Source organism: Sturnira hondurensis, unplaced genomic scaffold (genome assembly GCF_014824575.4).
Source record: "Sturnira hondurensis isolate 20B ecotype Veracruz unplaced genomic scaffold, ASM1482457v3 Scaffold0006413, whole genome shotgun sequence".
NCBI classification, from domain to species: domain Eukaryota; kingdom Metazoa; phylum Chordata; class Mammalia; order Chiroptera; family Phyllostomidae; genus Sturnira; species Sturnira hondurensis.
This window is the reverse complement of record NW_028079044.1, coordinates 41,033,676-41,046,295: the sequence shown is the minus strand read 5'-3', so window position 1 is coordinate 41,046,295 and position 12,620 is coordinate 41,033,676. Positions and strand designations below refer to the sequence as shown.

Below are 12,620 nucleotides of genomic sequence, written 5' to 3'. Positions count from 1 at the left end.
GAAATGGTGCCTTCCCATGCCCCATTTAATTCTGCTGAGCTCTCCTAGAATGTTCAATGTCCTTGGAGTTACCCTCATGATTATTTTAAGGATCACAAAAAGAGCAAACCAGCTGCAAATATGTTCACTGCATAAGGGAAATTGGGGGGGAGCATGAGGTTTGAGAGAGGAGGAAAGACACACGTCACCCTCTGTTTTCACAGCTCCTTCTCTATTTAGAAATAGTCCTGTGTGGTGACTACAAAGAGTGTCCCAGCGGACATGAGAGAGACCTCCTCTCCGTGTCGGGGGTGCCTGCACAGGTGATCCAACCAAGTGTGTGTGAGCCTGGATATTTGAATGAGCCTGAAGGGTGGAGGAGAAAGACACGTCTGCACCGGAATTGTTGAAGGAGGGCAAATATGAAAGATAAGCGGGAGCCAAGAAATATAATTTTTAACTGGATTTATTACCACTCCTAATAATTGTGAAGCTTTTTTTTTTTTAGTAAAAAGAAGGAGAGAGTAGATATTGGGTGGGCAACTAGAAGTGACTCTCCTAAAAGCACAGAAACTGTGACAATGGTACACCAATCATTAGAGTCTGGGAAAACTACCACGCGGGAATCAAATGTTTGTGGACGTAACACTAGGAAGAAATGAGGAGGGGAAGACCCCTGAGCAGAGCCTGTCTCAGCTTGGAGGTCTCCTCCGGCAGATACTCTTTTCTCTGTTCAGCTCAGCTCGTGTCAGCCACGAAGCTCGGTCATGGTGTTGTAGACACTGGCTAAGTGGTTAGAAAATAAAGGGCTATGATCCAACGTCAGAATGAGTCATGTGGGCCCGGGGATTCCAGAGCAGGCTGCGCATCAGAGTCTCCAGAAGTTACAGAAATAGAGATGTGTGGTCTCCATCCCTAGGTATCAGAATTCAGTGCATTTGGGATTCAAGAGTGTGCATTTTAAATCAGTGCCCCAGTGATACTAAAGGAGGAAATCTAAGGCTCATCTTCGGGTATCACTGAGTGCTATGAAAGCGCTATGTGTGTTTGGATTGTGGTCATGGTCATTGATGCTTACTGCAGATATTCTCAGGTACTATGCACAAGGCTCACCCAGGGTCCTGGCTACAAATGCAGATTCCTGGAGCCACCTGCAACACTGGGGAATATATGGATTCTAGGGGACAAAGATATCGGAGTTTGAAATGAGCAGCCCAGTGGATTCGGAGACAGACCAAATTGCAGAAAGTTGTGATCTGGAGATCAAACTTTGAGAAACACTGTTTTTTGAGAACTCACTGTCTGCTGGGCCCTGCGCTATAAGCCATTTATGCACATTATCTGATTCCATCCTCCTGACAGTCCTCTGGGGGAGGGACTCTGATCTCCCCCATTTCACAGATGGGGAAGGCGAAGCCTGGAGAAGATAAGTAACTCAGTCAAGACCACACCGCAAATAGCTGAGTGAACTTGCAGACTACCACTGTCTGACAACAAGATTTATGTTCTTAATACCAGACTGCCTCCTTGCTTCCAGGAGGTCAGAGAAAGAAAAATGAATCTTCCCAGTTGGGGCAGGTTTTACAAAGGCATTTAAACTGAAGTAAGATAAGCGGAATTTGGAATTTGTCACTTGGTCCTTGGATACGCAAATCTTGAGATTCCTCTAAAGTGAATGTTCTCTTCCTTTTGTTTGCTTAGTTCTAAAACTTTAATAGAGTCAACCGAAAGCAAACCTGCTGTTACTTCTTTCACATAGCACATAGCATCTGGTGTCTGACATGACTGAGTAGCTGCCAGACCGAGCCGGGACTTTAGGAAACACGGAGGTGGTACTGAGGCCAGACGCTCCGACAGCTTCTTCCTTCAATGAACTCTTGGCTTTCTGCTTTGAAAAATAAATAAAATGGGGAAATCAACAAGGAAACCACAGGCACACCCAATGAAAACAAAAACAAAAAACTCTTCTGAAGCAGAGACCTTTATTTTTTGAAGAACGTGTTCTGTTTGAATGTAATGATAATGTCAGTCTTTCCAAAGATAACTGTTTACAATATTATGAATTTCTGCTACGTATTGGTACTCCTTTAAGGGCACGTTTCCTGGGCGTTAAGAAGTAAAGCCTGGGAGTCAGAGGTAACTCATTTACCCACTGGGACCGTGATTGGGCACATAGATGGCGGGCCCTGGGCCTTTTCTGCAACACGGGCTAGACACGGTTCACTGTGTTTGGAGACCCAGGACACCGAGATATGACTTAGGTCCTTCCCAGGTCTGCCTGTATATCCCGGGTACTGTGTGGCCACTGAGCCTACTTAGGCAAAATATTGAACCACGGGAACGTGAAGGACAGTGAATTGCTTGCCTTTCAACCTCATGTCCCGGATTGCAATTCTTTGTTGTTCCCAAATAAACCCGTTTTGCTGGAGAAATATCCAGCGGTCTGCTTGTTTAACGTCAACAGAAGGAATAAGCGAGAGAGTAGGAATGGGTTATATGTTAGGGGCAGAGGATTAGTATGGAGACCTTTGTCATTGGTAAGAGCCATTTCAAGAAAATTGAGAGCCCCTACACCTTAAAGCCAATGTGTATACATGTTCTCCATTAAATTTCAGTTTTCCAAGAAAAATCACTCACCTACACCTTTCTCCATCCCTTTACTTGCATTGCCTGCGCTAGGAGTCCACTTTTTTTGGTATTCCATGTTTATACAGAGACAAAGATGGTCTTCCTTCGAGGGAGCCCCCTGCTGGGCTACTATGAGTGACACACTCACACACACACTCACACGCACTCACACGAGTTTTGAGCATGGAAGCTGCTCTTACCAGTCTCAGTAGCTAAGGCCTATTCCCCCACCGTAGCCTTCAGTAATTTGCATCACAACCGCACTTGAGCCGAATGCGGGGACCTTTGAGAAACTGGGAACTCCGCCCCAGCCCGTATGCCAGATCTGTGAACGGCTCTGCCGCAGTCGTGTTGCGTGTGCTGTGCGCTTCTCGCCAGCTGGGTGCTCATCGATTAACAGCGGTCTGGCAGTCGCGGGCCATGTCTGTCTGGCAGGTGTGTTTTCCTTGGTCTCCATATTGTTTCCTTTTTAAGTTAATTAGTACAGAAAATACGTAAAACAAAAAAAAATAATGAACCTCCAGGCATCCATATCCCAGTTTTAATCACTGTCAGTCTATTGTCTATCTTGTTTTCTCCACCTACCATTTTTGGGCAAAGGGGCGGGAAAGAGCATGCTGGAGATTTTTTAAAAATCTTTTTTTAAAGATTTTGTTTTTATGTATATTTAGAGAGAGAGGAAGGAAAGGAGAGAAACATCAGTGTGTGTTTGCCTCTTGTGTGCCCCCACGTGGGGACTTGGCCTGCAACCCAGCATGTGCCCTGACTGGGAATCGAACCAGCGACTCTTTGGTTTGCAACCCGTACTCAATTCACTGAGCTACACCAGCTAGGGTGAAGAATCTAAAACAAACATCGAACTTCCTGTCACTTCACTCCCTACTTTATTTTTCTAACTCAAAGCAGCTGCCAGCTGAGGGTGGCAGAGGATCGCGTCCCCCCAAGATGTCCACGCCCCAGTCCTCAGAGCCTGTGGATGTGCTGCCTCACATGAGGAAAGGAACCGTGCAGTTGTAATACAGTGGAGGATCTTGAGATGGGGAACTCTCCTGAACTATCTGGCAGGCCCAATTTAATCACACGGGTCCGAACAATAGGGTGGTGGGAGGGCCAGAGGCAGAAAAAGGTAGATCAGCGACAGGGGGAGAAAATGTAAGGTGCTCTGGGCCGTGAGCTAAGGAACGGATGCAGGCAGCCTGGAGATGCTGGAAGGGTCACGGAACTCGATTCTCCCCTGGAGCCCTCGGGTGGAAGCAGTCCTGCCAATATGTTCTCTTTGGGACTTCTGCCTCCAGCACTGCAGGGGCCAAACGCCACTGCGTTTGTGGTGACTTCTTAGAGCAGCAAGAGGAAGCTAACACACTAACTTTAGAAATAGGGAGAATTCACATTTAAAAGTGTAGGTGCATGGCTTCCTTTGAAAGAGTAAGGATTTGGTGATGCTGTGCTCACAGCCTTTCCTGGTAATGAGAAACTAACTCTGAAAACGAGCTACCTCAAAGTGGGATTATTTTTTCCTTATTTCTGGTCCTCTGATTTTGGGACTTCTTGTCTAGAAGATTCTACGGTTAATATAGCCATGACAACATTGCTGAAAGTGTGCATTTCGCATCTAGTGGTTTCTAAGCCACGAGCTAAAAGGGTCAGGAGCCACTTAACTTCTTGGTAATGCAAATATCTAAAAAAGTTTAGTCCTTTCAAATATCCAAACACACTTTCATAGCCTACCATACTTGTCTGTTTTATGTTGCCAAATTTAATTTTAAAACTGCATAGCACATTAAGTTGGACTTTACTGCCTTAGAATTTGTGAACATTTATTTGTACCAAGGTGAGCACCAGCAGCGAAGAAGACAGTTTGCTAAAATTTTTTTTTAAAGCATGCAAATTGAATTTACGGTGTAATGGAATGCCTTTGGAGGAGAAACTATGCTTCATTTACTAACCCTTCAATTGCGCAGTGAAAAGTAACTGTAACAGACTAATTTTGCCCCAGCTACTTGTTATAAATAGAAATATCCTTTGGTGAACAACATACTAAGGGTTATGAGTTATTTAGACCTTTACCTTGAATTACTTTAATCAGGTGTGGGACTGGAGGAATGAAGATCTTTGCTTATTCAGAGGAGAGTGTAGAGACTGGTATTAAAGTGATGTCTGGCCTCAGTGGAGCCTCATGTGCCAAGAGATGAGAAATAAGGGCAAAAAGGAGGATCTCAAGGGCAAACGCAGCCGGCAGCACAGCTGCACAGGGCTAGACCCTGGACACTCCATCGAAGCTGAGTTGCCAGCTGTCTCCCCTCCCTCCTCTCCCCTCATTTTCCCACACCACCCCCTGTTCCTTTCTTAGGGGAGGCAACTTTGTGATCTGGAAATATCACAGCTCTGAAATCAAGAAGGCACAGCAAGTGTCTTGATAACTCTAATTACATAACCGTGGCTGGCGTGTAACCTCTCTGAACGACGGTTTCTTCTTCCGTACAGTGGGGATAATAACAAATGCCTCAGGGTGTTGCAAGCATTAAGGGAGATGACATGGAGCACAGCGGTTGTGTTCTCTCTTAGGGCTGCCACAGCAAACTACTACAAATGCCTCACGGTTCTGGATGCTAGCAGCCCAAGATTCAGGTGTCAGCAGGGTGAGCACCTTCTGTGCTCGGCAAGGGATAATCCGTCCCACACTTCTCTCCTGGCTTCTGGTGGTTTGCTGGAAAACTGAGGTGTCCTGTGCCTTGTAGACGCAACACCCTGATGTCTGCCTTCAGCGTGCACATGGCGTTCTCCATGTGTGTGTGTTCGTGTCTGTGTCCAAATTTCCCCTTTTGTAGTGATGCCAGCTGGCTATCCTGGGTTAGGGTCCACTGTGTTTCAGTATGACCTCATCCTAACTGAATTCTCCTCTGAGAAATCAAAGCTCTTTATTATGTCTGCAATGACCATGCTTCCAAAAATGGTCACATCCTGTGATGGAGGGGTTAAGATGGCGCCATATTAACTGGGGAGAAGGGGAGGCAATACACCCATAACCCAGCTCATCTCGAGTCGGTGCTCAAACCCTGTTTGCTCCCCAGCCTTACCCTCCCTTGATCGAGAGAATTCTTTTCCTGTCACATAGATATTTAAGCCATCAGATTTAAATGACTCAAAATCTGTCATGTTCTCTCTAAACATTTCTCTCCTATCTGCTCTTCCTGATTTACTACTATTTTTAAGAAACCCAAAGATAGAGCAAACCCCAAATGAGCGTGACCATACTCAATTAGGACATTGTATAATTCAGGCAGGGCATGCTGTGGAAATGTCCTTTCGGACTTTTCTCAGAAAAGGTGGAGCTGAGCGAACAAGCAAGCAAGATGAGAAGGGGACGTTTGCAGGTTTATGAGAAGAAGCCACTGTGGAGCACCCTGAGGAATTCACTTCCATGCAATCAAACACACAGCGGGTCTCCAATCCCAACAGCTGGTGTTGTGAAGTGGTCCAGACCGAGTGGCTGTGACCTGGGGGAGAATCCCAGGATGTTCCCAGCTGAGCCAAGGCACTGGAGGGGTGACGAATCAAAGTTCACTCTAAATGGAATGGCTGGGGAGTTCGCCTTCCAGAAGTCGAGGCTCACTAATAAGATGGTGGGGAGGGGGGGCTGGTCTAGATCCAGAAAGTTGGGTGAGGGAGGTGAAAATAGTTCAGTGGTCGTGATAGACCCAGGGCTTCTCTGCAGGGAAGGAGAGCATACACTGTGAACTAATGCAGGAAGGGAAAGAAGCAAGCACAGCAGAATCCAGTTTGGTCCCAAGTTCATGGCCAAGATTTCTCCCAGAATGCTGAGTGCGGGGAGCATTGAGATATGTTACTCTCCACCCCTTCTCCTTTCTGGGGTCTCCAACCGAGAGTGAGAGGAAATGATATACTAATGGGAAACAAGAAAATATACACTTATTAGCAGCTGAGCAGGTACCAAATAAGTCCTGATACCAAACTCGAATAAATGTCAGGTTGTAGAGCGCATGGACACATGACACACCTGGCCCACAATGGGTTCTGTTGAAGTGAGGACACTTGGGTATGGAAATGAGCTGCTCATGTGGACCAAAATGGCCATCCTGCCGCCAGGGGCATATGCATTCTCACTTTGCGGATATGGGGATTTGGGTAGTGACCACAGACACCCACCTTCAACAAGCATGGCAGTGCCTGCTGTTGAGGTCCAAGACACTTCCTAGCTCGGAACAGTTACAGTGGCGCACCTCCTTCCTTGGAGAGGGAGTTAACAGATTGCAGTGGACAAAAAGGCAGGGAGGGGGGCGTGGGGTGGGGCTCCTCTTCCCTGCGGTAGGGGCCAGCTGCTCCAGCAAGGCTGTCATTCTGCTTTTCAAAGGGCAGAGGAAGGTATAGGCTGGAAAATGACCCCAAACTGAGCAAGGCGCAGGCTTCAGTCAACGGATCTGCCTTTTCCCATTTATTAATCGAACGCGACTGGGTTTAGCCTGAACTTGCAGTAAAACAGAGTAATCTGAGTTGAATCCAACATTGCTTTTTAAAGCAGGAAGAGACCGCTGACTGGAATGTATCTTAAGAGTACTGCCATTTCAAAGAGCTGTCTCGTTAGTAGTAAGCAAATGAGGCAAAGCAGTTCCAAGGCCAGGTTGCTGGGTTGAAATACTCTCCGCCGTGAGAGGGACTCGACCTTCACTTGCATTCCGCCTCCTCTTCCCGTGAAGCTGCATGATGAGAGGAGATTTAAAACCCTGGCTGCGCACTTATCTCCTTGGGCGTGTGTGATCTGCCCTAAGGTTGGCTTTATTATGAAGTCCCAGCGACCGAGGCATCACTTTTAATAGAGTCATCAAAGGCCTCTGTGAGAGCAAATTAGCATCTGACCTTCCACACGCTCAGTAAATAACTTGGCAGAATTCACTCCACGTCTGCGAGCGTCCAAAGGCAAAAAGGAAGCTGGCGGTGTGATGGGTTCTGACCATTTTCTTACGATTTTCTTTAGAGCCCCACACCCACCCAAAGTTCATGTCCACCCAAGACCTCAGAATGGGACTCGATTTGGTCATAGGGTCTTTGTAGAGCTAAGGAGTTGAGTTCGTATTGGAATAGAATGGGCTCTAAAACCGATGACCGTTGTCCTTATAAGAAAGCCGTATGAAGACATGCAGACAGAAGTCCCCGTGACAGCAGTGGGGGCAGAGATTGGAGTGATGCAGCTTCAAGGCACAAAGCACCAAGGAACCCTGGCAGCAACTAGACACTAGGAAGAGGTGAGGAAGGAGCCTTCCCCAGAGCCCCGAGGGAGCGAGGCCCTGCTGACAGCTGAGGCGATTTCGCCAGGACCATGCACCGGAGTCTCACCGTGCAGACTTATAGGATGACTCCTATGGACACTCCAATTATGAATCCCAAATCTGGGCTCTTATTATGTATACGGCTTACATTCCTTTTGTTCTTTGGTAAAGTGAAGGTCACCTTTATCCGCCTCGCTGAGTTGGTGCAGGATTACCTAATGTGGGTAAAGCATTTGGAACTTGGTAACTGCTAATTTTCATTACTCTGCTATCTTGTCCTTTGTTCTAAACGCCTAGAAACCTCAGGTGAAAAGACACAAAAGATATCCATTATCTCCAACATACAAGATGTGACTGAGCTTCTTCCTTGGTGAATGGTTTTTACTCTGCTCCCCTTATGCGGAGACCTTCCTTCCCGAGCAGGGTGGCCAAGGAAAGAGTGCCCCTGAGGCGTGTGTTGGGGATAGTGTAGCATTGCCAGTGTCTGCCCTCTGGGAAGAGCTTTATATACATTGTCTCATTTAATCCTCCTAAAATTGGCCTGGGAAGCCCTTATTAGCAGGTTACACATCAGAGAGCAGGTGCTCATACCAGCTCAGTAGTAGTGCATGGCTTGGTGGGGATGTGTTCTGAAAAAAGGCAGTTTCATTGTGGAACATCGCACACAGCACTTCCACAAACCTAGCTGGCACAGCCCGCCACACTCCCGGGCTGCATGGTCCAGCCCATCGCTCCCAGGCTACAAACCTGGGCAACTTGGTAGTGTACTGAACTGTAGGCAACTGTAATTTGTTGAGCCATGATGCCACAATGGTTATGCTGTCACTAGGCAACAGGAGTTTTTCAGCTCCATTATGATCTTATGGGACCACCGTTGTACATGTGGTCCATCACTGACTGAAACATCCTTATGCAGCGCATAACTGTAATCTGTTTAGATCCCTCAGGGGGATTTAGAAGACATTGCTATTTGGTTTCAAAGACAAAGAGCTCTCCCTGCCCCCCTGGGCTCAAGTACAAAATAGACAACAAGTACATTGGGAAGAGTGAGTTGACAGGAGGGGAGAAAGGCCGCCCCACACCTTGTTTTGGTCCTGTGGACAGAGTCCTAAGAACACAGAAGAGATATAAAGCAAGAGTCCTGGCAACTAAAGCAGTCCCCTTCCAGTAGCACAGAATTCCACGTGAAAAAAAATGATGCAAGTTTGAAGTTGGAGACATTTGTTGGCAATAATTTAGTCTTATCCCATCCTTTGGTAGGTGGGGACTCCAGACCCACAAAAGTAATTCTTGCCCACCTCTTTAACCTGATATTAAGTTATTCTTACATGGATATTGTAGCAAGGATTACATAGTTTTGAAGGCTTGCTTGCTCACTGGTGCAAGACACTTTTCAAAGCCTTCTCTATGTATTAATTAACTTAATCCTTGCAACTCTGCCCTAGAGGCAACAGTATCATTCTTTTCTGCAGAAATACCTTCCAAAAAAAAAAAAGACACTGAAAACTTACTTACTAAACTGTCTCTTTGAACGTGAGCTGCAGATTCTAGGTATTTCAGGGAGCTGAGGTCACTAGTTTTCAAACTGTCTCCTAGTGGTTCTGGGAGCCCCCCTACCCAGGGGTGTGGGTGGTGGTAGGATGAAGCCAGAAAGTCTGGGGTCCCAACCAGGCTGCAACTCCAGAAGGACCTTCTTTCAGTTGTTTTACATTTTATACTATGGCTTGTGATTTCATCTGATAAGAGGGTCCAATGAATTTCAAAAGTTTGCAAGCCACCGAACTCCATGAACTTAAGACCCGTCTCAAATGGAGGACTCAAGTCAGGATTGACTTCCCTCAATCCTGTTTTTCAATTGGGACATAACTGGCACATAACAGTGTGGGAGTTTAAGGCATACAACATGTCGATGCGTTTCTATCCACTTCCCTCCACTCTCACCAGTGACTGCTTTCCATTCTCTCTCAAATGCTTCCTGTCATTTGGTAAACTTCTTCTCTCATGCTCTACAGAAGTAACTATGGGGATGGGATTCAGCTCACAGTTAGGCTTCAGAATAATTTCAGAATTGAATGTCTATTTCCCTTCACCCTTTTCATTAGAAACATGATCAGTTCTTAAGAAACCACTACATCATCTGATGGCCAGGGGCTGGGGTTGAGATGGAAGTCACTTCCCATCCGTTTCTGGAGTCATGTTTTAATAAAATTCAGATACATCCCCAGAACTAATGCATTCACACTGGGGAGTCTTTGGGTGCCAGGAAATTTGGATTTGTATTGGAAGTTTTCATGAACAGCAGCACAAATATCCGAATCTGACGAAAGATGTTCTCAAAAGGCTTTGAGATATAACAATCTTGTGGCCCAAAGTACGGTTTTGAAAACCTTGTTCTTCGGGAGGAAATTTTTCTCCTGAGAGGGTCATTTGTCCTCACGGGCAGACTTTGACCTTCACACATGCACAGAACATGGAAACGAAAGCTCTGCATGTAGGAATGGTGGACACGCGCTCTCTGACTCTTCTCACAGCAGAGTTAACACATCCATACAAGGTTCTTCAATAAACTGCAAGACATTTTAGGAGCTTGCAATTATTCATATTTGTGATTCCACCATCAGAAAGGTCTGCATTATACCACGTATTGGTAATTCCTGGTAAGGTTTCTTTTGCAAACATAATATTGTTTTTGCAGGATGCTTCATTGTGTTCACATTGAAATGACTGGTTCCAGTCAAAGTTAATGGATCCGATCTGACTAGGTAAGGAAGATAGGCACTCTGGGAGGATCGTTTGTAGCCTTATTTAATGAGCTGGAAAAGTAATTTACTAGGTTTAATGTAGAGGCTGGAAAAATTTTACTCCAAACCTCCCAAACACTTTATGCCAGGAGACCACAGCTTATTCACCTTGTGGGGTCCAGTACATCATCTTTTCTAACAATTCATTTTGATCTCTGAAGATGCTGTTGTTTTGTTGGAAAACAGAGTAGGCTTAAGTACTCATTAAATGCATAAAGGGAGAAATAGACCAGGCAGCCATTCACATTCTAGTATAAATAGCTTCACGGGATTTCTTCCTTCTAGAAAAGGATGTTTCATTTGAACTTGTTGAAGGAGGGGCATTAAATAATAAACGTGATCATTGTGTGACAAATTCTTCTTGGGCGACTTCAGAAGGGACCCAAGGAGAATGAATTGCCACTGTCAGCAACAAAGACATTCTGGGCTTGCCTTATAATTATTCCCCAAGGAAAATCATTACTTTGTCATATTGTTGCCATTTCCAAAGAAAACCCTTTTTTTGGACAAGTTTGGAAATCTGTGAGTCCGCCACAGTTTGCCCGCCCTGAGTGTCACTGAGGACCTTGCCATCTGCCAGGTACTGTGCTCAGCACATTATACACATGGTCTCATTTCACATCCACCGTGGCCTTGTGAGGTGTGTGCCGCTGGACCGGCTCTAAATGGTGCTGCTTCTGCACTGTGCTAAGCACCTTAGACAATTTAACTCAACCCTCACAAGCACCCTCTGATTTCTCCATTTTACAGGTACAGACAGTGAGATGCAGGGACTCACTGACTTGCCTCGGATCCCACAACTAGTACGCCGCGGAGCTACGTTTTGGGTCCAGGCGCTCCAGCTCGAGTCCGCTCTCCTAAGCACTGTCGTATGGGACATTTTCCTTATCAGTGAGGAAAGAGAAGCACAGAGAACAATAACTTGCCCAAAGCTACACAGGCAATAAATAATGGAGCAGGGACTCTGACCCAGGCAGCCTATACAACTGCACAACCCACCAAGCTCGGCACTCACACCCTCCCGCACAGCTCTGCTTTCATCCCTCATTCCTACGGCCACATACTCTTGTTCCCACCTCAATACAAGAGAGCGAGAAGGAGTAGGCTTTATCATTTATTTAGCTTACCATCTAGTTTAATTTGGAATAAATTCGGGTAGTGGTTTGCTATGAGAGGGTTGAATTTCCACTGAATTAGTTGCCGTTGTCCAAGACAATCTTAACCCCATCTGCAGCAATGCTTCTTGATTTTTAATGAGTATATGAATCAGCTGCAGGTCTTGTTAAAATGCAAATCCGATTCAATAGGCCTGGGATGGGCCCGAGACTCTGCATTTCTAGCATGCTGATATTCCTGGAACCTGGTCCCCACTTTGACTTGTAAGGCTAGAGCATGGAGTTGTTCCAAACTAAGCATCAACATTTATCCCAGCATTCAAATTGGAAGCCGGACATTTTCATAGACAAGACATATAGGAGGCTTGCGGGTATCCACCCTGAGCAGAGGTAAGACTTGAGCTACACAGAATCCCAAGATTGGAAGGGCTTTCAAGGGTCCTCTAGTCCCATCATCCAAGTGATATTTGAATCCTCTCATATCCCTCCCGCCAGATTCCCCGGGCCTTGAGGGAAAGAATGATCTGTGATGAATACAACTCAACACTATAGAACAAGGAAGGTTCAAGATGGTGCCCGAACTGCAGAAACAATCTAAGAGTGAAAGACTGGGGAGATGACTGTGGTACCACCTACTTGTTCAGACAGACCTTCGCCTCCATAGCACACTTGCAGAGCCTTCGGATATTCATTCGATGGCGTTCAAGCCTTACCATTTCATAAGGAACACAGTGCACTTTACCAGAACCCGCTGGAGCACCTCATTTCCCAAGCATCTGCACCCCACAATGAAGTAAAATTTCAGAGCTGAC

General features: G+C 46.0%; 1 protein-coding gene across 1 annotated transcript in view; it reads left to right on the top strand.

Annotated features, from left to right (window-relative positions):
* Positions 1–12,620, top strand: part of SNTB1 (syntrophin beta 1) — a 199,505-nt gene that overhangs the window by 159,133 nt on the left and 27,752 nt on the right. The window lies entirely within an intron of this gene.